The sequence below is a fragment of the Musa acuminata genome, chromosome BXJ1-10, assembly GCF_036884655.1.
Source record: "Musa acuminata AAA Group cultivar baxijiao chromosome BXJ1-10, Cavendish_Baxijiao_AAA, whole genome shotgun sequence".
Lineage (NCBI taxonomy): Eukaryota > Viridiplantae > Streptophyta > Magnoliopsida > Zingiberales > Musaceae > Musa > Musa acuminata.
Window position 1 is genome coordinate 12,761,842 of NC_088336.1, and position 27,640 is coordinate 12,789,481.

General features: G+C 36.1%; 1 pseudogene; it reads left to right on the top strand.

Moving 5' to 3' along the window:
- Positions 1-1,108: 1,108 nt before the first annotated feature.
- LOC103999894 (ras-related protein RABB1c-like) lies at positions 1,109-11,936 on the top strand (annotated as a pseudogene).
- The last annotated feature ends 15,704 nt before the right edge of the window (positions 11,937-27,640 follow it).

Sequence of the window (27,640 nt, forward strand, 5' to 3'; positions counted from 1 at the left end):
AGTCCCTCCCATGAGACTCATTGGTACTTGCATTTGAACTTTTTCCTCGGTGGTACACAGCCCCCGTATGCTAATGACTAAGGCTTTTATTCGATGCAAAATTTAATGCATGCATGGAAGACCCGCCTTTGCAGTACAATAGCTTTCACTTCTTGACTCCATAGCCCTTCTTGTCGTTGTGTTGTTCACCGAAGTGGAGCTCCTAGTAGCTCTCGATTATACCTCCATATGATATAGTCTCTCACGGGACTAGATTCGTATGTATATAATTATCACAAACTATTTCACCATGACCCTTACACCATGTCGCTTCCTGGTGACATCTCCATTGTATTCTGATTCTTGTGAGATAAACTCGGATTGTGATCCCTCCATATGTGGCTTTTGCCAATACATCACAAGGTCTCTTCCAACTTCGATTGTGTTCACTCCTTTAGCAATCGACTTTTGTCCACCCGCTCTCGGGTCACACCTAGACGAAGCACTGCTCTAGAACAGTCCGCCACCTAGTAGCTCCCAAAGTCCACCAACTTCACTGTGCCTCTGCCCTTACCAGCACAATCTTCACTATGCACCTCTTCCTTCATGACAACTTGATTGACAACATTGTAGCATATTCTTCAAGAGTACCCATCTCCATATCCTTTTGTCTTGTGCCAAAGCCTTCTAAACCCAGCTTCGCCTTCGCAAGTTGAGTCGTCTTGGTTCCTCTATCAAATGCTTCTCTGAGATAAGGTGCATGTGCCTAGAAGCTCCTTTCGTCTTTGGCACAATGCAAGATGAGTACGTTCCATCAAAATGAATGACCCATAGAATGACATGACCTTGCTCTTGCCTCTATAAGAGTTCATATCCTAGACCTTTGTCTAAGGACAACTCTGTGCCTCTGCTCCATGTTTTATCTTCTATGTCAGCTCCCTTCATGCAGCTTGGGTGCTTCACCAAGTTACACCCAAGTTGCTCTGCTCCTCGTTTTGTATTGAGTTGATAGTGGCCCTTACCCTCATCATTCCACGAGTCAGCCTTTCATTGAGTCCGATCTCCATATCGACTCTAAGTGTACCTTTATCTTATGTTACCTTGGGTCGCTTCCTCACTTGATCTCGCAATGTATTCCTCTAATGCATTATCTCAAGCAAGATCATGCGATGACTCCTCGCCCCTTGCTCAGTCCATTGAGCTTTATGAAGTCGTTTTGAGGTACTCTTCCTCAACATGTGTGGTCCGTTACATATGGTTCTCCCTCTCGAGAGTCGAGACTTATCCCTCCTAGATATCTGTCTCATTGGAGCAACTTCTTTCTTTGTTTCCTTCTCTCTGAAAGTTTCGGAGACCACTATCCCCTTAGACTACTTTATCTTGCTAAACAAACTGTGCATTATTCTTCCTCTCGCAAACGTACTTGCTAGATTGTGACTCCACTTCAATATAGCGCTTGCTACACCCCTAAGACTTTGTAACATGCTAAACTCGTTGCATAATTCAGCCTCCTACGGATATATCCATCTTAGGCTGAAGGGAAAGTTTTAATGCTCCATGGCATTGAGTTTCGGTCACCTTGGGATGGCCACGAACACTCCATCGTTCGCATATAAGCCCTTATATAAGTACTGAATTCTTCGAGTTAGTAATTCCTTTCACCTCTGTGAGCTTTGCACAATATTTTCAGTCGTTGGACAACTCATTCCACCTTACTTCTCATCCTTTACCAAGCGTCTCTCTTGCCTTGAGTACCATCAAGTATGGTTGTCAACATTGAGCCATAACTCAAATTCAGTCATTTCAACCTTTGTGCGCTACGTATTCTTCCTAGCTTGTTTGTCCTCGTAGTGACTCTTACACAAAGAGTTGGTTATTCATTTGAATGCTAATCTTAGATGTCCACACCTCTGAGCGACTCATTTTCCCTATATCTTCATGCACGGTTTCCCCCAAACAGTCGCACGTGTTGGCTGCCCAAAACGTAGCTCCACTAGGTCCCCCACATTTACATGCCAAGTGTTTCTATGAGTGCTTGTCCCGCTTTGATACCATCTGTTACGGACTTATCTGGTTTTGCCTAAGTCATGCGGCACCCTTGCGTGTCTGTCCGCAAAGGTCAACCTCCGCGAAATCTCCTATGGTCTCTCAGGACTTATAAAAAAGAAAACGGGTTAGAGATAGCGCTTCACTGAGGATCCATAAGCAATAATTTCAGGAAATACTTCGTAACCAATGCAAATTACAAAAAGACTTCATAAGCTCTGAACGGTCGCACAACAAAGGATCCAAAATGGTCCACTAAAGATCGAAATCTTCATAAATATCCACATGACATAACCTTTATTTGCAAGCCTAGGATGATCATCAAACCTAACTAAAATGAGATTGTTAAGCCTTCGATCATCCCTCTGTGCAAGCATGAACAAACCAAAAGATATGAATATACATGAGTATTATATTAAATATACCGTTTATAATTTTATATGTGACGATACGAAGTAAATAATATTAGAAAGGTAGTAGTTAGTTATTAGCAAATTGACCCTGCTGATCATGACAGTGTTTTTGGTTTTTCACCGTTCCTCCATCTGCAGGAGTGGGGAAATAATGTCTTCGGAAGACAAGCGCTTCCGACCTGTGCATGACTTGACAATTGGTGTTGAATTTGGGGCCAGAATGATAAACTATTGACAACAAGCCCATAAATTTGCAGATATGGGATACTGTTAGTATCTACTCTCTCTTTCTCTAGTGTATTAGTACTTCTGATACATTATGTATAACTTTTTAGCAATTCAGCATTTGCCTGTATGTTTGACAAGAACATGAGATGGGTTTTTCAAAATGAACTTTGAACTTCTAGTAGAATATGATGTCTATACTAGTGGATGTGATCTCTGTGTAACGAAATAAAAGGCAATAAATCTTTGTAGTTTTGATTTAAGAGAGAGAAGCATCAGTGAGTTGAGCAGTTGAGGTAGTTACTTTACATAATTGCATTATGGTGATATCTTTATTTATAATATAAGATAATGAATAAACTAACATATAAGTATTTTATCCAAGAGTAACAGAGCAATCCATGAATCTTTTAAGATCCAAGAAAAAGCTAATAAGGTAAATAAGTACATATTTTTATATCACTTTAAGTGTCTCTTGATTATATGGGTTTTGTTCAAGGTGTTGCATCAGTCTCCAAGAAAGTGCTAATTTAGGAAATGGTTTTAGCCAAAGAAAATTCTTGAGGTTTAAAGGTTTGATGGGGCATATCCTTTCTATTTTCTACTGGTCTTTATTAAGTGGTTTGATATCATTATGGTTCTGATTTGAAGTCTATTGAAGCTAATTTGTATCTAAGATATAGTATCTAGTTTAGAGGATTCATGCATTCTTATATTTATGATTATTTGAATTATCAAGAGTATTTTAGACTGTATTACTATTTGGGGTATGCATATTTTCAGTAGTATTTTGGCTAGGAAAGTTGCTTAGTCGTGAAGAGTAAGTTTGGGAGCCAGAGTTCCTTGTCACCTTATTTGTATGATTGGTGGGATTTTATTGGAAAAGAAAAAAAGATGGTTTTGTTCAGGGAGTTCCATGTCAACATATTTATATGATTGGTGAGATTTTATTAGGAAAAAAAAGTTTTGTCCCAAAATGATATACAATGGGTAGAGGGTAATTTATAGAATGTTAGAGAGTTAATAGGGAAAACTAGATAATACCGGGATAATAAGGAATGAAATTTAAAAGATTGATAGTTATATTTACTGAAAATACTTTTAAAAATGAGATTAATGGATTCATCAAGTTTAAAATCATAATGGAACAAAGATGCATTACCTTAAGGATAATTAAATAATGATACAGAACTTAAAAAAAGATTCACTATTCAAGAAAATAGCTAACACATATAGAGATTAAACCGACTACTATGGTAAATAAAAAAGATATAGAATTAAAAAAACAACTTAAAGAGTTTCTATCAATACAATCAAATTTTAAACTGTTTTCACTCTAAAATATCAAAATAAATACTAGTGCATCAAACAACCCTCTATGCATAGGAAATTATAAAATTTATTACTTTGTAATTAATAACTAAGTCCTTTAATATATTTCTTGGTCAGGAAGATAAGTTGAATTAACTCTCCCTTTGAATCTGCCCACTAAACCATCTATTAATGAAATAGTTGAAACTTTAAGAGACTAAGCTTTTTCAACCTATAAAGGCATGCCTCTTAACTCTTTAACAATCAATTCATGCTATTCAATTAACTTGGGTCATCTACTAGTTTGAAAAATGAGCTTGCAATTCATTTGACTTATGAGTTGTCATATTTAAGAGGTCCGGATTAAAGGCTATGGGACAAGCATTGTGGGTGACAGATAATGCCATAGGATTATCAAGATTTACACAAGCTGATTATAGTAAATTAAGTACTCTCGTGTCAATCACCCTTGGTTAAAAAAGACTTGTCCTCAAGTCCTCATTTGTTCCATCGATATGATAAGGACTTAAATAAGCTATATTAAATGTTAGAGACATTTCATAATCTCCTAATGGCTCGATCTCATAAATATTCTTGTCAATTATCTTTAGCATCTTAAATGGATTATTAGTCTTTGGTTTTAATTTCTCAAATTTGCTTAGTGACAATCTCTTCTTCCTTAGATAAATCCAAACCAAGTCACCCTCATTAAAGTACACATGTTTTTTGTGTTTGTTTATAGTCTGCATATACCTCTCATTTTGTATTTCAATGGTTACTTTAATACTCTCATGCAACTTCTTTATCTGTTTCCCTCTCTCATCAATATCTCCACTAATTTTTTTAGTTATAGAATGAGGAACTAAGTCTAAAAGACTAGTAGTATTGGCACCATAAACAACCTCAAAAAGACTTTTACCAATACTATCATGCATAAAACGGTTGTAGGCAAACTCAATTTGTAGAAGAATGAGATCTCATTGATTGAGGTTTTTGCCAACATAGTTTCGAAGTAAGTTTCCCAAGCTTCTATTTGTTACCTTCATTTGCTCATTAGTTTGTAGATGATAAGAGCTACTAAAATTCAAAAATATGCCTAGCTTTCTCTATAGAGTTCTCTAAAAATAGCTAAAAAAATTTGAATCACAATCAGAAACCATAGTTTTTGGAATGTTATGCAATCTCACAATATCCTTGAAGTACAAATCAACAATATGAGATGCATCATTTGATTTATTGCAAGGAACAAAGTGAGACATCTTTAAGAATTTGTCAACAACAACTATAATAGAATCATTGTTCCTTTGAGTTTTTGACAGTCTCAAAATGAAATCAAGACTCATATCCTCCCATGGAGCATTAGGCACCGGCAACGGAGTGTACAAATTAGAATTTTGGTTTCTTGTTTTTGCCAAATGACACACTCGGTATTGCTTCATAAGTCTCTCCATATCTCTAATCATCTTAGGCCAAAAGAAATTTGATTGAATAAGAGCTAGAGTCTTGTTTCTACCTAAATATTCTCCCAAAACACCATCATAAGCTCCGGCCAGAATTACTTGTCTTAAAAAATAAGATGGAACACATAAGGCATTAACTCGAAAAAGAAAACTATCAAAAATAGAAAATTACTGAAAAGAACTTGATTTACAATTCTACCATATTGAGTTGAAATATACAGCATTCTCGTAAAGATCTTTGAATGTCTCAAATCCAACCGCTTTAATTTCCATTGCTGATAATAAAGAATACTTTCTACTCGATTCATCAACAACTACATTTTGAACACTAGATTTGTGATTAATAGTAAAGTTATAAGATTGCAAAAACTCTACTTAAGTTGTATGCCTTATGCTAGAGATTAATAAACTTTAATTTCTCATAATCAAAATATATGATAAATGACTTGACAAAAAGATATTGACTCCAATGAGATAAGGCTCTATAAATGGCATAGAACTCCTTATCATAGGTAGAATATCTCCTTATATCATTTAGCTTCTCACTAAAAAAGACAATGGGCTTTCCTTCTTCACTTAAAACAGCATCAATACTCACAATAGAGGCATCACATTCAACCTCAAACACCTTATCAAAATTAGGCAGAATAGGAGCTTTGATTACCTTTTTATTTAATAGCTCCAAAGTATGATTAACCTCATTAATCCACTTGAATTTATCACCTTACATTTGATGATTGAAGCAACAATATAGCTAAAACCCTTGATGAATCTTCTTGCCAATTAAGAATAGCCTCTACCTTACTTTAATCCACTATGATTCTATCTTTTGAAATAACAAACCCTAAATAACCACACTAGGAGTAAATAAATCATACTTCTTTAGATTAGCATAAAGCTTTTGCTGTCTCAAAATAAGAAAGATCTCATTAAGATTATTCATATACTCCTCTTCACTCTTGTTGTTTACAAGATATCATCAAAGTAAACCACAATAAAAGACCTGATGCATAACTTAAGTATATGATTCATAAATCTCATAAATATGCTAGGAGCATTAGATAACCCAAATGACATAACCAACCATTCATATAAGTCATTCCTAGTTTTAAATGATGTTTTTCACTCATTTCCAACCCTCATTCTAATTTTATGATAATCACTCCTTAAATCAATTTTAGAGAAAATAAAAGCATCACACAATTGATCAAGTAAATTGTCTAATTTTAGAATGGGAAAACGATAGTCAATTATGTTTTTGTTGATAGTGCGGCTATCCAAACACATTCTCTAAGAACACAATCCTTCTTAAGCATCTACAAAACTAGAACCACACAAAGACTCATGCTCTCCCGATTTAGCCTCTTTTTCATCAACTCATTCACTTGCCTTTGAAGTTCTTTATACTCCTTGGGATTCATTTTGTAGGTTGCTTTATTAGGTAGCACAACCCTTGGAGTAAGATCTATGTGATGTTGGATGTCTCTCAAAGGTGGAAGACCATGTGGAATCTCTTTCAGTATAATATCTTGAAACTCCTTTAGGATTAGTTTCATAATTGCTGGTAGTATCTTGTGTTGTTCATTCTCCTATACTACTATTAGAGTCAAAATATTATCACCCCTTTCTATTGCACCATTACATTTACCATAAGTCATAAGAGCATAAACTTTCTTTTTTGATGGACTGGTTTCAGAAAGTTGTAATAGAGTTAAAACAATTTTCTTTTTATTCACCTTAAAAGAATAAATATGTTTGTAGCTATTATATAACATCCTTCTATCCTAATGCCAAGGTCTATTCAACACAAATAACAAGCATCTAGAGGAGCAACATCACACCATACTTTATTTTTATAATGTTTGTCAATAGAAAATAAAACTAAATATCTTTTAGTTACCTTGATGTTATTTTCCTTTTGCAACCAATGTAATTGGTAAGGATGTGGATAAGGGATTGTGTTGAACTTTAGCTTCTACACAATTTTCAAAAATATCACATTCTCAAAGTTGCCACTATCAATAATCATCAAGCACACATTGTCATAAGCTATGTTGTAACAAAATAGACAACTTTTATCCTCAGCCATATAGGATATATTTAAGCTATGTTGTAACACAATAGACGAACCATGATCAGCATAAGTAATATCTTCCTCATTATCATCATATTCTGGTTCGTCATTAGTTTTATCCCTTTCTCTATCACTTTGATCTTTAACAAAAGTAACAATCCTCCTATTTAAACAATTTGAATCAATATACCAAACCATCACCATGACATTTGAAGCATTTTCAGTCACTGGATGTAGAAGAATTACGTGTTTGTTCACTACCAATAGACCCTTCACCCTTGTCTTGTACCTTTGACAACACCTTGCTTTGGAGAGTAGGCTTAGTATTTCCTCCTCTTGTATAACCTTCTTTTGACCCATACCGAGAACCCTTTTCAATCAGTATTGCCTCTCAACTTTTAAAGCCAACTTACTCATATTATTCAACACTAATATGGTTGGAGTTGAACCACTTTAATAGTCTCATATTTCAGATATCCTAAGTATCTTTGCAATGGTTTGCTCTTCTAGTTCCACAAGCTCTTATTTCAACATGAGATTATCGAACTCTACTATGTACTCTTCCACATTGAGATCTTTTTGCTTGAAATCATATATTTTGAGAAAGATCTCTTGCTTATAATTATCAGGCAAGTATTTCCTCTTCAACTCTTTTTTCATTTTCTCCTATGTCACAATCTTACTATTCCCTTTACATTTTCTTTTCTTATTCAGGTTTTCATACTAAAAAGATACATTCCTTATGAGTTTGAGTATCACAAGCTTTACCTTATTTTCTTTTGGTAGTTCATGAAACTCGAATATTTTTTCCATTATATTAAGCTACTCAATAAAGTCATTAATATTAATTTTACTCTTAAACTTCAAAATATCCAACTTTGGGTTATATTTGTTCTGCCACTCGTCTTGTCCTTATACCTTGCTTAATATCTTTCTAACTCCCTTGGGTGAGGAGGTGTATCATCATCAGAACCATGCTGGTTATTTCTTCTTTGAAATTCTTCAATGATTGTATTCTTTTCTTGTAGACTATATAGTAATATTTGTAGCTGCAACCTCAAGGACTCGACGTCATCTTCATGGCCACTATCTTCACCAATTAAATCTTTTCCATTCCATCTTTCCATGATCTTTAGCCTTTAGCTCTAATATACCGGGATAATAAGGAATGTAATTTAAAAAGGCTAATAGTTGTATTTGCAAGAAACACTTTTAGAAAGGAGATAAATGGATTCATCAAGTTTAAAATCAGGGATACAGAAACTCACCATCCTAAAGATAATTAAACAAGTATACAGAACTTAAAAAAAAAGACTCATCACTTAAGGAAATATCCAAGAGATATTGAGACTAAACCTACCACTCTATGGTAAACCAAAGTGATACAAAGTTAAAAGAGAAAACTCAAAGAGTTTCTGCTAATATAATCAGATTTTGAATTATTTCTAACTCTAAAATACAAAAATAAATACTAGTACATGAAATAACCCTCCAGAGAACTATAAAATTTATTATTTTATAGCTAATAACTAAACCCTTTAATGTATTCCTTGGTCATGAAGATAAGTTGAATTAACTCTCCCTTTGAATCTGCCCACCAAATCATCTATTAATGAAATAGTTAGAAAGTTAAGAGATTGAGCTTTTTCAACCGCACATCCCTTAACTCTGTAACAATCAATTCGGGTTATTCAAACAAATTTGTAGGTTTGAAAAATGTGCTTGTAACTCATTTGGCTTATGGGTTGTCATATTTGAGAGGTCTGGATTAAAGATTATGAGACAACTATAGAGAATATCATATGATCAATAAGATTTACATAAGCTTATTGTAGTAAACTAAGTACTTTCATGTCACTGGATAAGATAAATGCTAGGAGATTCTTTGGGAGACCATTGATATCAATAGCTTCATTATCTCTCTAGTACCTATATATGCATCTCAAGTACTCTTTAATATTCATGTATGCCACATTTTACTCCATACCCTAATGATTTATTAATAATTTCAAGATTATTAATTACTCCATGAGGTAAATCATTAATATTATTTAATAAAATCAAGATTCCTTAGTTTAATAGATGTAATATTCTAACTCCTTTAATTTTTAAATAATTTATATTATATTTAAATACACTATAAGTAATGATTTAAAAAGTGTTAGGCATTAAAAGGCACAAACGTTCCAAAATGTTTAAGGCACTAGGCACTCGCTTACACACTCATCCGACCGAAGTGAGATACTTTAAAATATTAAAATATAAAAGATATATATAATATAATTGATAAATATGATTATATAAATAAAAATATGATATTAAATTAAAAATGTCTAAAGTACCAAGTCATATTATCCATCTTCTAATAACAAAAATGTCAAAAGACTTAAAATAATAAATTTTTACATCAAATTCAAATATCATCGTAATTAACATCGTCATTCTCAAACATATCATCATCTTTTTCTTCCTCTTGTCCATCTTCATCAAAATAAGTTTTCTCCTCTTCAACAATGGTAGGAGATGAACTTGAAGCTTTTGTGCTTATTTTTACTTTCATCATTTGTTTTGTATGTGTTTGTAATTCTTCAACATTTGAGGCTCTTGCCTCATCTTCAAATACAAGCTCATCTTTAACATCTTGCAATTTTGTACCTATTTCCCTCACCAACCACTCATTTGAATCATCAATGTTTTGTAATGAGATTGGATTAATATTATTTCATAAATAATGATGATCTTTCAATATTTGATTATACTTTATATAAACAAGATCATATAATTATTGATGCTCTAATCGATTTCTTCTCTTTGTGTGAATTTATCATGTCATGTAATTTAAAAGTATATTAGTATATCTATCTAAAAAAGAATAATTTAACTGAAACAAAAATATTTTTTGATTCTTACATGCTCAAAGACACTCCAATTTTACTAATAACCCATAGTATTATAACCTAAAAATTTTGATAGCTAATTACTATAAGTTCAGGATGAAATTTTCAAATAAACTTCACCATTTAATTATAAAATTTAATTTATTATTAACAATAATTTACTATATATAAAATTAAATATATAAATTTATTAATACCTAAAAATATAGTTGTCCCTCGTGAAATTCCTTCCTTTGATTGATGCTATCACTCAGATTAAAGAGTTGTAAGACAATGTCACTGGTCTGTGAAGGAACCAGAACACATCCTTCCTTTGATTGATGCTATCCTCTATTGTCTTAGCTGTTTGTCAGATTGTCTATAATCTGAGTGAGATATATATATATTTTTATTTTCTTTACAGTCTTTCAATTAACTTGGTTGCATAATGGTTATTTCTCAGTATAATATGCAATATGTTTTTTACTTTTTGCTGACGAAAGGAACCAGCACCATTTCGGTCTATCATTTGCATGGTATACATGATGCATAATTTGCTTTATAAATGGTAGATTTAAATATTGCAGGCCGGCCAGGAATCTTTTCGATCAATTACAAGATCCTATTATAGAGGTGCTGCTGGTGCCCTGCTCGTATATGATATCACCAGGTATCGATTGCTTCATGCAGATCCTTGAGTTTTAGGTAATGAGTTGCTAATACTGTTTTATCTTTATATTAATTGTCAGGAGAGAGACATTCGATCATCTCGCCAGCTGGGTGGAAGATGCAAGACAACATGCCAATGCTACTATGACAATTATGCTGATTGGCAACAAATGTGACTCGGCTCACACAAGGGCGGTGAGCACCGAGGAAGGAGAACAGTTTGCCAAAGAGCATGGATTAATCTTTATGGAGGCCTCTGCCAAAACGGCACAGATTGTTGAGGAGGTGAATAAGCTTTTTTAAGCTTTTCCCGGTATTACCAATATTCATTGTTATTTATTTATTTATTTATTTATTTTTCTAATATCGATTGACTATGCGACATTCATGCCACCAGGCTTTTATTAAAACTGAAAACTGCTGCGATGATACACAAGAAATTCCTCCAGGATGGTGTTTTTGATGTATCGAATGAGGTAAAACTACGTATAGAAATATATTATCGGATATATAGCAGTTGGTTGTGCTGCTTGTTCCTATATAGCTGTTTCATTCCTCTCATTTCCAGTAGGTGAACCATCTTTAAAGTAGGGAGATTCCAGGCACACTGAGTAAAGCTAATTAATGGTCATCGACTGGATAATTAAGTGACAGGTGGATTTTGATAAATGGTAAAGAGTTATGTCGATCTCAAATGAATATGATAGATAAATGCCATTGACAATGTGAAATCATTTGATAACATCAATATGATATAACACTTGTGTTGTTTGTGTGCTCTAATTTTTCACTCAATGTTGTAACCATATAGAGCTATATTTTCTGCAACATTTGTTATCTTCTGTTGCTGTTGTAGTTGTTGGCTCATGACTCTTGTCATTAGAGAACTTATCTGCATTTTATCTTCTTCTGTTGCTGTTGTAGTTGTTGGCTCTATGACTCTCGTCAGTAGAGAACTTATCTGCTTAAAATGAACGGTGTTGATCTACCTTCATTATTCTGATGATTACGTTGCGGCCCTGATCTACTTTCCCTAATAAGACGATTTGTACCCAACTTATGCCCCTCGCGGTGCTACAACCCGACGGCCATGTTTTGCAGTGAAACGGTAGGCATTCGAGGGCGGATGTCGGCGAACATTCGTATCGCCGAGATCAACAACTCTCTCCGAGGGTTTCCACGGGATCCTCCTCTGCGTGAAGGCTGCATCGCCAGATTCGTATCCATCTACAGGATTCAAGACCACTGTCAAGGTTCGATCCGTCTTCCCCCGTTGTCTTCTTTCATTGCTCGAGTATTATTGATCGTAGCACGTGCTTTCCTTTGGTACTACTGATCCGACGACGATCATCTTGTAGTTGGTGAATCTTAGGGCTTTGCTTCGGGTCTCCTTGTAGGAAATTTGTATGTATGTGTGAAACTCTTTCGGCGCAGGAATTGTTGATCGTTCTGCGCTTTTCCTTTATGGGAATTTTTTGGGGTTTGTTTCAGGTATTTACTCGTGAAAAGAATAAGAGAGTTAGGGTTCATTTTCTAGGTTTAGGAAAGGTTGCAATCTCATTGATGGATGGATGGACGGATGAGATCGAGTTGTATAGCCGGCCAGACTTGTGCTGAACCACGTACAGGATCTGATATATATATATATATATATATATATATATATATATATATATATATATATATATATATATATATATATATAAAGAAAACATTAAAAAAAAATCGTTTAAGGAGAGGAGGTATTGTTGGTTAACCCCACTCATATAACTAGAATTGTGCTGCAGTGGGGTAGATTGGCGTTGCTTTCGGGACGTGGTTGACATGGCCTTCTTGCTCTTAGCTTCACCCCCTCAAAGTACATTCATACCCCTTGAGGAATCAAAGCCACCTGTCCCAAACATGCTACGTTGCGCGCGCCCTCGTCTCCTACGTGTCTTAAAACGCCTCCCTTCTCCTCCTCTTGTGCACCCCCCACCCGGTTCTCCCTTCTTTCGTTCTGCTTGAGCGAGAAGAGGTGGACGACCAACCCAGGGCACCACAAGAGATGGCGGAGCTACAAGACGCAGAATCGAGTCCTTCCCGATACGATTACTTTCACCGCCACCAGAAACAAGGACAGCGACAAGAACAGCAGCACCTCAGTGGCACCCAAATCCTCTTCGGTGCCGCTGCCAGCCTCGCCTTGGGAGGGCCACTTCTCGGGACCATGGGATGCGACCTCTTAGCCTCTACCATTCTCCTCCTCGTCGCCGCCCCTCTTCTGCTGCTCTTAAGCCCGGTCCTTCTGACGGCGGCCTTCGTCGTCGCCGCATCGGTGGTCGGCTTCGGCTTGTCGGCGGCGATGGCGTTGCTTGGGCTCTCTGCCTTCCGATGGGCTCTCCGTTGCGTTCGCCAAGGCGGGCCGTACGATGTCGGCAAGATCGTGGATATGCTGACACTGTCCGGGCATAGAGTGAAGGAGAAATCTCCCAACTTTGAAGAACACCACGGGCAGTATGTTAGCTATGTAATCCCAAGCGAGAAGGGAATAAATGGAGGAATGTGATGAGATATATATATATATATATATATCCAAGGGGTACACAAAGGACAATAATGATGTGTATGGAAGAAAGGAGAGACGAGCTTGTTGAGGACTGCGTTTTAAAGATGTATTAGCGTGTGTTTAAGTTCCTTCCTCGTAATAAAGTTTGCAAGCTGAGATTTGCCATCCAATCTTATGTTTAAAGATGTATTACTTTCTACTTGTACATTTTTGTCATTGGATTCTTGAATAAATTGAAAAATAGAGAATAATAATAAAAAAATAAATAGTCGACACATCTTATTCAAATCTCAATCATTCTTGTATATGTTTCTAAATCAAATAGTTTATTACTGTTTCAATTGATTCTTTCTAAGAGGAACACAAAATCACTTCACATCTTAAGTAGAAAATATAACAAGTCGTATTTTTTTCCATATGGACATCACTTGTGTAATAACAACTTTCTCCAATAATAAAAAAATATCAAAATTTTAAATTTCGTTTAGATAATACAGGATTCTTTAGCAGCTTGAAAGTAAATTTTTGTTACATATTTTTGTATATCTACTAATCAAATTGATTCCATACATAATGTCCAAGTATATAAGATTGCTATCAACCTTCTTACTACTATCAATATTATCGAGTGCTAAACATGGTTTAATTAGAGTGTCGATAGGTTTATTTTTATCAATTTTAAACTTTTCATGACTCATTTTGGTGTAGTTCTTTTATGAAATAAAAATTTCTACTTCTTACTCAATTTTAATAACAAAATGATATCTCATAAGACTCATGTCAATCATATCAAATTCTTTCTTCATATAAGATTGAGACTCGTTAATACTATTGATAATCCAAATTTTAGTTGTTTGACACATCATAAAGTTGGGTAAGTTCGTCACAAGCCTAGTGGTAAGGAGTCAAGAGATTCAATAGATGATTATACAAAATTGCATTACAGGTGTGCGCAACAAAAGTATGTTTGATGCTTAAGTCAATGGAGTTTTGGAAATTTTAAAAATTATAAAGGAGTAAGTCAATGGAGTTTTGGAAATTTTAAAAATTATAAAGGAGTAATTCAATGGAGTTTTGGAAATTTTAAAAATTATAAAGGAGTGTACACATATGATATTAAGGATGCACCTAAAACATTTTTTATAATGAGTATAGGTAATTCTTGAATTGAACTTGTGTTGAAAAAATTCATATGTGTGAGATGAAAAGAGATATCCCGAGAAGATAGTCTCATGTTGTTAAGAATAGAAAGAGTCAAGTTATATATATTAGGTTAGAGTTTTCATTGAACTAAAAGTTTAAGCTTTCATTGAATTGATATTTGGCTTGATATATGTAAACTCTGATTAGTTTAACTCAAACTAATCATTGTAAAATTTCTAATATAGTATTAGATGGACAAAAAATTAATTTGAATGAATAAAAAAAATTAAAAAATAGAATTGAGCTAGTCAAGCGATGGTTTGAATGAATTAAAATGAGTCACACTACGACCAATATACACGATGGCTGTGAGATTAGAGAGATATCTTATAAGGATAGTTATCAAATTATCGACCATTCAAGTATGTCAAATCACTGAACATTACAATTATGATATAACAGTTTAAGTTACATGAAAATTTTCAATTGGCATGCAAGGTTAGTGAGCCTCTATGTAGGCATCGGGTCAAACGGTTATTGGACAACTATTTGGTTAATATGTTGCGGTGCAATTCAGATTGCATGTGTTAGAACTCACAAAACCATTATCAATATAAATTAAATTATTTATGCATAAAAAAATAATTAATATCCTATATGTATATGCATATTTTACAAATAAAGTATATGTTGAATCTCGGATTTTGATGCTGAAGTCAATTGTCATTTGTTGTCTAATCTATGTGTTGAGATAAGTGTGCAGGATTAACTACGATGAAAGTTAGACAAGCAGCAGGAGTTGCGCCGGAGTCAAGTTCATGATCACGTTGGGAGTTCGAGAGTTCGACGGAAGTTCGGACGGTCGTCGGAGGTTCTGTGAGAACAGATCCGAGAAGTCCAGAAGCTTGCCAAGCGAAGCTCGTCGAAACTTGCCAAGTGGATCGTCGCAAAGTCCAGGAGTTTGCCGGAAGTCCGCAGGAGCATCACCGAGGGTTCATCGGATGATCAACGGAAGTTCGCCGGAAACTCGCCGGAAGAAGCGATTGACGCACCGAAGCAAAGCTGCAGAAATTGTCTTAGATTTAATCGTAGTTAGCACGCTGATTAAGTTGGAAAATGGGAGGTGATCCCATTGGCTTAATCTTGGGGCAATTGGGCCCCTGAAGGACTGAAATTGGGCCGAATGGAATGAACCATTCGGACCCTGATTGCACCAGGAGGTGCAACCGCCCAGGCCAGGAGGTGGCACCGCCTGGGCTGTGTCTTCCAGCGAGACTGGGCGGTGCAACCTCCCCAGCCGGGAGGTGGCACCGCCTGAGCTCAGTCTTCGAGCTAGACTGGGCGGTGCAACCTCCCTGGCAGAGAGGTGGCACCGCCTGAGCTCAGTCTTCGAGCAAGACTGGGCGGTGCAACCTCCCTGGCAGAGAGGTGGCACCGCCTGAGCTCGGTCTTCGAGCTCTGCCAGGCGGTGCAACCTCTCCAGTCAAGAGGTGCAACCACCTGATCCCGGAATTCCGGGATTTGATCGTTTTGAGCTCCAAATTTGAATTGGGTTGGGGCCTATAAATTCCCCACCCATTCAGCACTGAAAAGATACAGACCTACACCGAAATCTTGATCTTTTCTGTGATTCTAAGAGCTCAAAAGTGTTGTAAAGCCTTTAAGTCTCCTCCTTCTGTTCTTCAAGTTTTCAATTGTAAAGTGAGGAGAGAAAGGTCTGTAAAGGTTGTCTCCTGAGCCTGTCAAAAGGAGAGAAACTGTAAAAGGGCAGTTTGGCCTTCACCCATTGAAGGAAGGCCCCTAGTTGACGTCGGCAACCTCGTCGGTGGAGGAAGCCAAAAGTGGAGTAGGTCAGGACTGACCGAACCACTCTAAATCTCTGGTTTGCGTTTATTTTTGAGCACTTTATCTTTACTGCAAACCTCCTCCACTACTACTGCTCTCTGCGCTTTCACGAACAAGTTCTAAGTGCTGTTCTTCCGAATCTGCATTCAGACGTAAAGTCGTGTTTTAGTACATTACAGTTTACGTTTACGTTTTGATTCTGCAGAACTGTTCTCTGTGCTTTTGCGAACGAGTTTCTTTGCAGTTTACACTTACAGTTTGATTCTATTTATAACTGCAAACTGTCTTTTGCAATTTTACGAACGAGTTTCAACATTTAGACGTAAAACTGCATTTAGACGTAAATCGGCTTTCCTCGCACAATCGTCAGATTTCAGTTTACGTTTACGTCTTGATTTCAACTGCATATTGCCCTCTGCGAATATACAAACGAGTTTCAAAGTTCAGACGTAAATCTGCGTCTAATCTGCGTTTAAGACGTAAATCTGCGTTTAGACGTAAATCTGCGTTTAGACGCAAATCTGCGTTTAGACGTAAATCTGTTTTTTTGCATATTACCTTTTGAGTTGTACAACAGCTGCACATTGTCTTTATACTTCTGCTCAATCCGCGCTTAGACGCAATCTGCGTTTAGACGCAATCTGCGCTTAGACGCAATCTGCGTTTAGACGCAATCTGCACTTAGACGCAATCTGCGCTAAGACGCAAACTGCGCTTAGACGCAATCTGAGTTTAGACGCAATCTGCATTTAGACGCTAACTGCGTTTAGATGCTAACTGCGCTTAAACATAAACTGCACTTAATCATAAGTAATCTTAGAATCGGTTTTTGCATCAAAATAGTCTTTGTCGAACGAACGCAGCCTTCGCTTTTTAATCGCTGAAAAATATCCGCTGCACTAATTCACCCCCCCCCCTCTTAGTGCTCTCGATCCTAACAATTGGTATCAGAGCCCGGTTAACTCTCAAAAGGATTAAAACCCAAGAGAGATGGCTTACGCCGGAAACCAAGAGGGCCATTCTATTACACGTCCACCCATGTTTAATGGGACGGACTACACCTACTGGAAGACCCGAATGAGGATCTTTCTTATTTCTATGGATTTTGAACTGTGGAATCTTGTCGAAAACGGTTTTTCAAAGTCTTCTCTTCCAATGATCGATTGGAATGATTTGGAGAAGAAGGCTTTCGCTCTAAATGCAAAGGCTATGAATGCCTTATTTTATGCACTTGATAAAAACGAGTTTAACCGTGTTTCAACTTGTGAAACTGCATTCGATATTTGGCACACACTCGAAGTGACCCATGAGGGCACAAGTAGAGTAAAAGAGTCAAAAATCAATTTGCTGTTACACTCCTTCGAACTTTTTCGGATGAAACCGAGTGAAACCATTGGCGACATGTTTACCCGTTTCACGGATGTCGTCAACGGTCTAAAAGGACTCGGAAAGAGCTTTTCGGATTTTGAGCTTGTTAATAAGATACTAAGATCCCTTCCTAAGAGTTGGGATCCTAAAGTCACCGCTATTCAAGAGGCAAAAGATCTGCGAAATTTCCCTCTTGAAGAACTAATCGGGTCATTAATGACCTACGAAATGACTTGTAAAGCTCATGAAGAGCAAGAAGACATCCTTCCAAAGAACAGGAAGGATATGGCACTCAAAACTTCAGAATGCCACTTGAGAGAAAACTCAAGTGATGAGGACTGTGATGATGACTTGGCACTCCTAACAAGAAAGTTTAAAAAGTTCTTTAAAAGAAACAAGTTTAAGAATGATACAAAAAATAAACTTGAACCCAAAAAGGACCAAGTAATCTGCTATGAATGCAAAAAGCCGGGACACTACAAGAGTGACTGTCCCCAAGTCAAGAAAAGAACAACAAAGAAGAAGGCGCTCCAAGCAACATGGGATGATTCAAGCGCATCTGAGGAAGAGGAGTCCAACACCGAGCAAGTTGCTCATTACGCCTTAATGGCTATCGGAGAGGAGGTAACGGATTCATTAAATGCTGATTTATCTTTCGATGAATTATTAAATGCTTTCAATGACTTATTTGACGAATGCAAGAGTATAAGTAGAAAATATAAATTGCTGAAAAAGGTGCATGATAGTCTTACTTGTGAGTTTGATAAGTTAAAAGTCGAACATCATGATAGTTTAAATTCATGTATCAAATGTTATGATTTAGAAACTTTACAAAAAGAAAACCTGCTACTCAAGGATACCTTGAAGAAATTCGAGGTTGGTAGCAAGTCGTTGAACATGATCCTTGCAAACAAGGGTCACGTTCCAAAAAGGAGCGGAATTGGATTTGTGAGAAGTCCTCACCAAAATCCAACGACTTTTATAAAAGGCTCCATCTTACATGTTCAACACCAAACCAAGTGCAACTTTTGTTGCAAATCTGGACATAGGACACATTGTTGTCCATTCAAGAAAATAAGTCCAAACAAACTGATTTGGGTTCCTAAAGGAACCATGATAAACTCGATGCAACATGATAGAAAATGTAGGTCTATTTATGAGGCACCCAAAAGCAAATGGGTTCCTAAAGATCATCCCTTCCTATAAAAACATTAAAATTTCAGGCCGGAGCAAGAAATAATATTCTGCTCCTTGACTCTCGATGATCATAAACTCGCAACGCTTAAGTAACAAGTGGAAGTTATGAAATCACAAATACAATTTGGATACAACCTAATTAGAAACATATGATATCCAAATTTACATATCCCCTTGATCTTCAAAACCCGTTAACACTATCATCTACGAATTAATTCTTGTATCATGAAGAAACTAAATATGTCATGATCTTAAAAGGGATACCAAACAAACTATCAACATATGTGTGCACGTTAAAAGATCTATCTTGATCGTACAAGAGCTTCTTCCTTAAATAAAAACTCATACGAAATCACGTAACATACATTAATTGCTCTGAAACTCTCCTCAAGGCAAAGGCTCCCTGATCAAATCATATTAGGTGCTCACTGGCTGCAGGCGGTGGCACCTCTCCAGCTGGCGGTGGCACCTCCAGCTATCACGGGTTGCCAGAGGTTGCACCGCTCCAGCCAGAGGTGCAACCGCCCGCAACTCTGCCTTTTTAAACCCACACTAGGGCCGGCGGTGAAACCGACCCCAACTCACTCCCATTTCCTCCTCTACTCTTCCAAGTCTCCTCCACTCTCATTTCACTCCTCTAAGCCGTCCAAATACCTTCCATTTCGGAGCAAAACATCAAGAATCCTTCCCTCTCTTGAAGATTTCACAAAGGTACTCTTTAAGAAGCTTTTAAATTCTGTTTTGATCTTCATTTACTCTAGCTCATCATCATCCCTCTAAACAGCAGTAGTAATGGGATCTAGAAGAACCTCAAGGGACAAGGGGAAGAGGAGATTAGTAGAAGAGTTTGATTTCAATCTTTTTGATTCAAAATACCATGCTGAAAAATTTCCCTCTTTCGAACTTAGATGTATCAGTAAGGGAAAATACGTAGATCTAAATGAACTAAGAGACTTAGAGACTATCCAATGGTTTGCAAACCTAGGTCTACTTCCAATCTTGCAGATTAACGAACTCATCTATCCTAGGCTTGTTAGATTATTTTACAATAACATACAAATAGATGATGAAGGAAGGATGTCCACCTATCTTTTGGGACAACACATCTCAATCACTGATAGGTTCATTTGTGATATGATAGGCATTCCCATAAAAAGCATAGGACTCTACTTTAGAGGATCATGGGATGATGAAAGTATTGGAACATCCTATGTTGAAGCCTTAGGAACAATCTTTGCCAATCCTAACATAGCATTGGTTCCTAAAAGTTGTGAACATCTATTGCCTTTGAACACTAAGATACTTCATTATATCATGACCAGTATAATTCTTCCTAAACAATACCATCATGATGAAATTAGTCAACTAGAATTAGGAACTATGTACTCAATCATGAAGGGACATGACATCTGTCTTGGCTATCTTATTCAACAAAATATGTTAGAATTATCAAAAAAGGATATGATGCTCCCATATGGTGGTATAATCACTAGAATAATAAAAGCTTACGACATTCTAATATCACCAGAGGAAGAAGAAATGAAAGTAGATCGATACAGCATAATAAACAAAAATCTACTTCACCGACTAAGATGTTACTATAGAAACGGTAACTGGGTTAGACTCCCTAGAAGGACTGATCACCCTCAACCTGAACCAGAACCGGAAACACCAGTATTTAGGGGTACCCAATCTCCTCTGACCCTTCCCTTTGAGGAAACACATCCAGTTGAGCAAACTCATACATCCATTGAAGAAATTGGGATTCGTATGGATCGATTCGAACAGAGACAAGAACGGATTGAACAAAGACAAGATCAAATCCTATCTGAGTTGCAGCAAATTCATAGTCAATTTGACTCCTTGTTTAGGCACTTTAATTTTTCACCTCATCAATGAACTTGTTGAACACCTGTTGTTGTTGTAAACTTCTTATGTTACTCACTTCTGATGTACTGGCTGTAAACATCTATCGTGGTAAACATATATCTTGCGCCTTGTGGTAAAAGTTATCTCAGATTTTTATGGTATCATTACTGTTTGGCATGTGATATGTCCAAATTAAGAATGTTGTGCTTTGAAACGAAAAGTTTTGAAAACCTTGTGCTTTGATTTCATTTGAGGAATGTTGATATGTCCGAATACTTAAATTTGTTAAAATTATTTTTCGGACTATATTGTATGATCAAATCACTTGATTGCCATGTCTCTATGATTATATGCAACAAAATCTTCTCCGAATGCATCTTATTTTTCGAATGCTATAAACCAGATTTTTTCGTACACTTTCATGAAAAATAAGTATCTGAAATAGATTTGATGAAGTGATTCATGTGTATGTATTCCATCTTGCAAAATCTTTACATAGACAATGGATTATAACACAAAGGGGAAGAAGTATTTAGAGCAATCTATGTGAAATTCCTCTATAAGCTTGCTTTGATTAATTTCCTGGTATCATGATTATTATGCTTTTTGTTGATGACAAAGGGGGAGATATATATATATGAATTGATAAACACTGCCATACTATAGTGATGCTATAAACACTGCTATGATTATGCCATCCTTGCATCACCAAGAGATACAAAAACATGTGCTAAAGTTTGCATTATGCCCTGAGTTGATATGTTATCATGTGAAGAAAATGCAAAAACTTGATAGTATATTTCAAATGTATGCATCATGTAATAGTGCTTCACAGCTTTATATGATAATGTTCATACTACATGATGAATGGTTACAAACACAATCATACAAACTTGATGATGAATGTCAAGCCCTGACATCATCTTTGAAGAGATACATCATGATGAGTATCATGATGGGAGTATTGATAAGTTTAACTGATCTAACTTATCAATACGTCACTTGAATTCTTAGGTCTTGAATTCAAGGTTGACTTATCTCAACTATGGCATATAGACAGGGGGAGTTAAGGATAACTCCATTATCAATTGATTGTCATCATCAAAAAGGGGGAGATTGTTGAATCTCGGATTTTGATGATGAAGTCAATTGTCATTTGTTGTCTAATCTATGTGTTGAGATAAGTGTGCAGGATTAACTACGATGAAAGTTAGACAAGCAGCAGGAGTTGCGCCGGAGTCAATTTCATGATCACGTTGGGAGTTCGAGAGTTCGACGGAAGTTCGGACGGTCGTCGGAGGTTCTGCGAGAACAGATCCGAGAAGTCCAGAAGCTTGCCAAGCGAAGCTCGTCGGAACTTGCCAAGTGGATCGTCGCAAAGTCCAGGAGTTTGCCGGAAGTCCGCAGGAGCATCACCGAGGGTTCATCGGATGATCGACGGAAGTTCGCCGGAAACTCGCCGGAAGAAGCGATTGACGCACCGAAGCAAAGCTGCAGAAATTGTCTTAGATTTAATCGTAGTTAGCACGCTGATTAAGTTGGAAAATGGGAGGTGATCCCATTGGCTTAATCTTGGGGCAATTGGGCCCCTGAAGGACTGAAATTGGGCCGAATGGAATGAACCATTCGGACCCTGATTGCACCAGGAGGTGCAACCGCCCAGGCCAGGAGGTGGCACCGCCTGGGCTGTGTCTTCCAGCGAGACTGGGCGGTGCAACCTCCCCAGCCGGGAGGTGGCACCGCCTGAGCTCAGTCTTCGAGCTAGACTGGGCGGTGCAACCTCCCTGGCAGAGAGGTGGCACCGCCTGAGCTCAGTCTTCGAGCAAGACTGGGCGGTGCAACCTCCCTGGCAGAGAGGTGGCACCGCCTGAGCTCGGTCTTCGAGCTCTGCCAGGCGGTGCAACCTCTCCAGTCAAGAGGTGCAACCGCCTGATCCCGGAATTCCGGGATTTGATCGTTTTGAGCTCCAAATTTGAATTGGGTTGGGGCCTATAAATTCCCCACCCATTCAGCACTGAAAAGATACAGACCTACACCGAAATCTTGATCTTTTCTGTGATTCTAAGAGCTCAAAAGTGTTGTAAAGCCTTTAAGTCTCCTCCTTCTGTTCTTCAAGTTTTCAGTTGTAAAGTGAGGAGAGAAAGGTCTGTAAAGGTTGTCTCCTGAGCCTGTCAAAAGGAGAGAAACTGTAAAAGGGCAGTTTGGCCTTCACCCATTGAAGGAAGGCCCCTAGTTGACGTCGGCAACCTCATCGGTGGAGGAAGCCAAAAGTGGAGTAGGTCAGGACTGACCGAACCACTCTAAATCTCTGGTTTGCGTTTATTTTTGAGCACTTTATCTTTACTGCAAACCTCCTCCACTACTACTGCTCTCTGCGCTTTCACGAACAAGTTCTAAGTGTTGTTCTTCCGAATCTGCATTCAGACGTAAAGTCGTGTTTTAGTACATTACAGTTTACGTTTACGTTTTGATTCTGCAGAACTGTTCTCTGTGCTTTTGCGAACGAGTTTCTTTGCAGTTTACACTTACAGTTTGATTCTATTTATAACTGCAAACTGTCTTCTGCAATTTTACGAACGAGTTTCAACATTTAGACGTAAAACTGCATTTAGACGTAAATCGGCTTTCCTCGCACAATCGTCAGATTTCAGTTTACGTTTACGTCTTGATTTCAACTGCATATTGCCCTCTGCGAATATACAAACGAGTTTCAAAGTTCAGACGTAAATCTGCGTCTAATCTGCGTTTAAGACGTAAATCTGCGTTTAGACGTAAATCTGCGTTTAGACGCAAATCTGCGTTTAGACGTAAATCTGTTTTTTTGCAGATTACCTTTTGAGCTGTACAACAGCAGCACATTGTCTTTATACTTCTGCTCAATCCGCGCTTAGACGCAATCTGCGTTTAGACGCAATCTACGCTTAGACGCAATCTGCGTTTAGACGCAATCTGCACTTAGACGCAATCTGCGCTAAGACGCAAACTGTGCTTAGACGCAATCTGAGTTTAGACGCAATCTGCATTTAGACGCTAACTGCGTTTAGATGCTAACTGCGCTTAAACGTAAACTGCACTTAATCATAAGTAATCTTAGAATCGGTTTTTGCATCAAAATAGTCTTTGTCGAACGAACGCAGCCTTCGCTTTTTAATCGCTGAAAAATATCCGCTGCACTAATTCACCCCCCCCCTCTTAGTGCTCTCGATCCTAACAGTATACTCATAAAAATATTTTTCAAATTTATGCCTAAAAAATCATGTGGCTCAAAATATTCATCTATACAAGGTTCTAAGTGTTTGCTTAGATCATATAATTTTTTATTTCTAAATTTTATTTTTATATTCTTTTATCATAAATATAGGAGATTTTTCAACATAAACTTCTTAAAACTCTTCATGTAAAAACATTAATATAATATTTATCATTTATGATTTGCAAGAGAACACATTAACCTTTTGTTTAACAATTGGTGCAAACATCTCATGAAAATATCTTTTATAAATAACTATATTCTAAATTTTTTATATAATTTTATCTTGTTTTAATTTTGTTATATCGGTCCATTTTACACCAACTTATGCACTATGCGTAAATCAATCAATTCCAAGTCTGATTCTTTTTAATAAAATTGATCTCCTCTAGCATTGCTGACTAAATCGTCATTAGTAAATAGTGTAAATCATGAAAATTAGTAAAATAATTCTTTATCTATCTTATCTAACTTCTAGTTCTCTTATAAATTATAGAAGGTAATATCGATGGCAATGTTGAAAGTTCCTTCGAAATCGATGGATTTGAAGAAGCATTAGCTGGAAAGAAAATCATCATGCTGTTCATCTACTTGAATAAATTTTCTTGTGTCCATAATACATTTAAAGTTTTTTCTTTAGTAAAATTAATATCGCTATTGATTATAACTTTTTCATTATAGAGTTTGTAAGAATTTATATTTGAACTTTAGCCCATAATTATGTAGGCATCCCACCCCTTTATCATCTTTTGCATTCTTTTTCTCATTTGAACATGAGCATACATAATATATATAAAATATTAGCAATGATTAAGGGCAAACTGATAACCACTGCATGTTCTTCAGGTATCAAATTTATTCTTTTAGAATGATAAAAAAGTTTAGCATATGAACACTCAAAGATGCAACCTCACCCAAAATTTCATAAATAAAGATATTGTGTTGCTTATGATGATATTTATCATTATTATTATTATTATTATTATTATTATTATTATTATTATTATTATTATTATTATTATTATTATTATTATTTTCTTTTGGTAGCACCATTCTATTGTGGAGTATAGATCTTCACGGAATTTTTTAAATTCAATTAAAATAAATTCATCATCCATATTAGTTCTCAAAATTTTAGAATAGTAATCACTTTTCTTTAATTAGGGATTTACATTTTTTAAAATATAAAAAAATTTATATTTTTCTTAAGAAAATATTTTTTTGTTGCCAAATAAAGTCAGATCACTCGGGAGATAAATATATTTGAATGCACAATTTTATTTTATGACCTTTTAGCTCTTCTATATTTGTTTCTAGGAAAGAAGAAGTGATGATGTTGCTTTCATGTAATACATCTTTCACATGCTTTATTAGGATAATTAATCATAGGAATCATGATAATCCTTTTCTATAGTAAAAATATATCTTTCTCTCTCTCTCTCTCTCTCTCTCTCTCTCTCTCTCTCTCTCTAGTTTCTTCTTCCTCTCTTTGTTGGTGCCTTGTGGACAAGGCTTTAGGCTCGTATAAATAAATAAGCCTACCAATCCAACATGTATTGAGCAACAAGTTTATAAAACGAAGAGCTTCAGATAAAGTCCTAAATCAAATCAAATTACACTTGTGAATCAAAATTAAATTATATCTCTAAATGGACATATTCTCTTATCATCGTGGCCTAAAAGCTTGAGAGCCTTCCTACGCTCTTCAACTGTTTCCATGCAACTGATACAATAATGCAATAGGGTTGAAGGTTGTGCCTAACACGTAAACAAATGTCTCGTTAGCACAAAGGTCTCACGTTACAGTCTTTTGCAAAGTCATCGATAATTTCATAGCTACTGTATCTGTCTGTCAGGCTTAGCATCCCATAAATTTCACCAAAATTAGTTTCTTAGCGTTGCATTCCCTATCCGTCATTGCTTCAAAAATATTAACCCACACTTTTTATATACAACTAATTATGATTCAAAACCTTATCCAATAAATTTTGACACATAATACATTGATACGATGATTTATGAGACCCACTTTTGAGAGTTTGAAATGTCACCCATCGATCAGTTTTATACTTTTATCATCTTAAATTTTTCCTAAATTAAAAAAAAAATCATAAATGATATCTACTTCGCCATCATTATTTAGTTCCAAATTTTTCATGCCCTCGTAAGGAACACATCTCTAAATTCAATTTTTGTTTCCTACTTTTCAATACTTTAGTAGAAATAACCTATTTTATTTTTTGTTTAATAATAAAAATTGATATGAAAATAAACCTCCAAGCAAAAGACCACAGGGAAGGATAAGCGGAGGTGGAAAATAGTATCATGTTATTCTTTTCACTTAGTTCGAGTCTTGAAATAGGTAGATAGTTGATACTTTAGTTATTTAAATATTTCACAAAATTATGATATTTATGATAAGAAAATTGATGCATGTTTTTGAATTTAAGTATTATTAATGTTAATTTAATTGTTTAGAAATCTTACGTCATGACATCGAAAATTAGTATCGTATCTAATGATGTTAGTGCCTTCATGTAATTGAAAAATATTTAATTTTTATTTTGAAAAAATATTATGATCAAATTATTATGTTAAAAAAGAAACTTTTTTTTTTTACTATTATGAGAGATAATTGTTGGGTTTGATCTATATACACTCTCGCTCGATTTTGACTTGATCTAACCAATTGGACCCAAGGTGGGCATGGGTCTAGATTGGACCTAATCCAACTTAGATCAATCTTTTGACTCGATATTAAGTTGATCACCTACTAGTCCAATGGCCAAACATGGTGTCATGCCAGCACAGTAGCACCCTCAGCTAGAGCCCATGGTCTAGTGTGACTCGGCTAGCTATTATAAAGCAATGCAGTTAATCGTTTTTTCGATGCTTGTATGTGATCCTTTGCCAATCTTTTTTTCATAATATTTTGATGTTTGTAGGCATTTTATCATAGCCAGTTTGTAATATCAGCCCCATTTTATTGTTAGTATTGTTTTTGTTTTATGTTTTTCTGTTTTGAAAATATGCAAGCATTTTAGGTATAGTGTCATCGTTCATAGGGAAAAATTGATCGAAAATTTGATTTGATTTAGGACAAATGACTTTACGATGTAAAGCTTTAGTACCTTAAAACCCTCTTGGTGGCACTAGGTTGAATGAGACTTCAATTATATCGTTAAGAATATGTCATCACTCAAATCTCACTGTTGGTGTCGCTAAGGATATGTCATAATTTGATTTTGGACAAATGACATTACGGTGTAAAACTTCAATACCTTGAAACTCCCTTAGTGGCACTAGGTTGGATAAGACTTCAATTATGTCGCTAAGGATATGTCATCACTCGATCCCACCGTTGGTA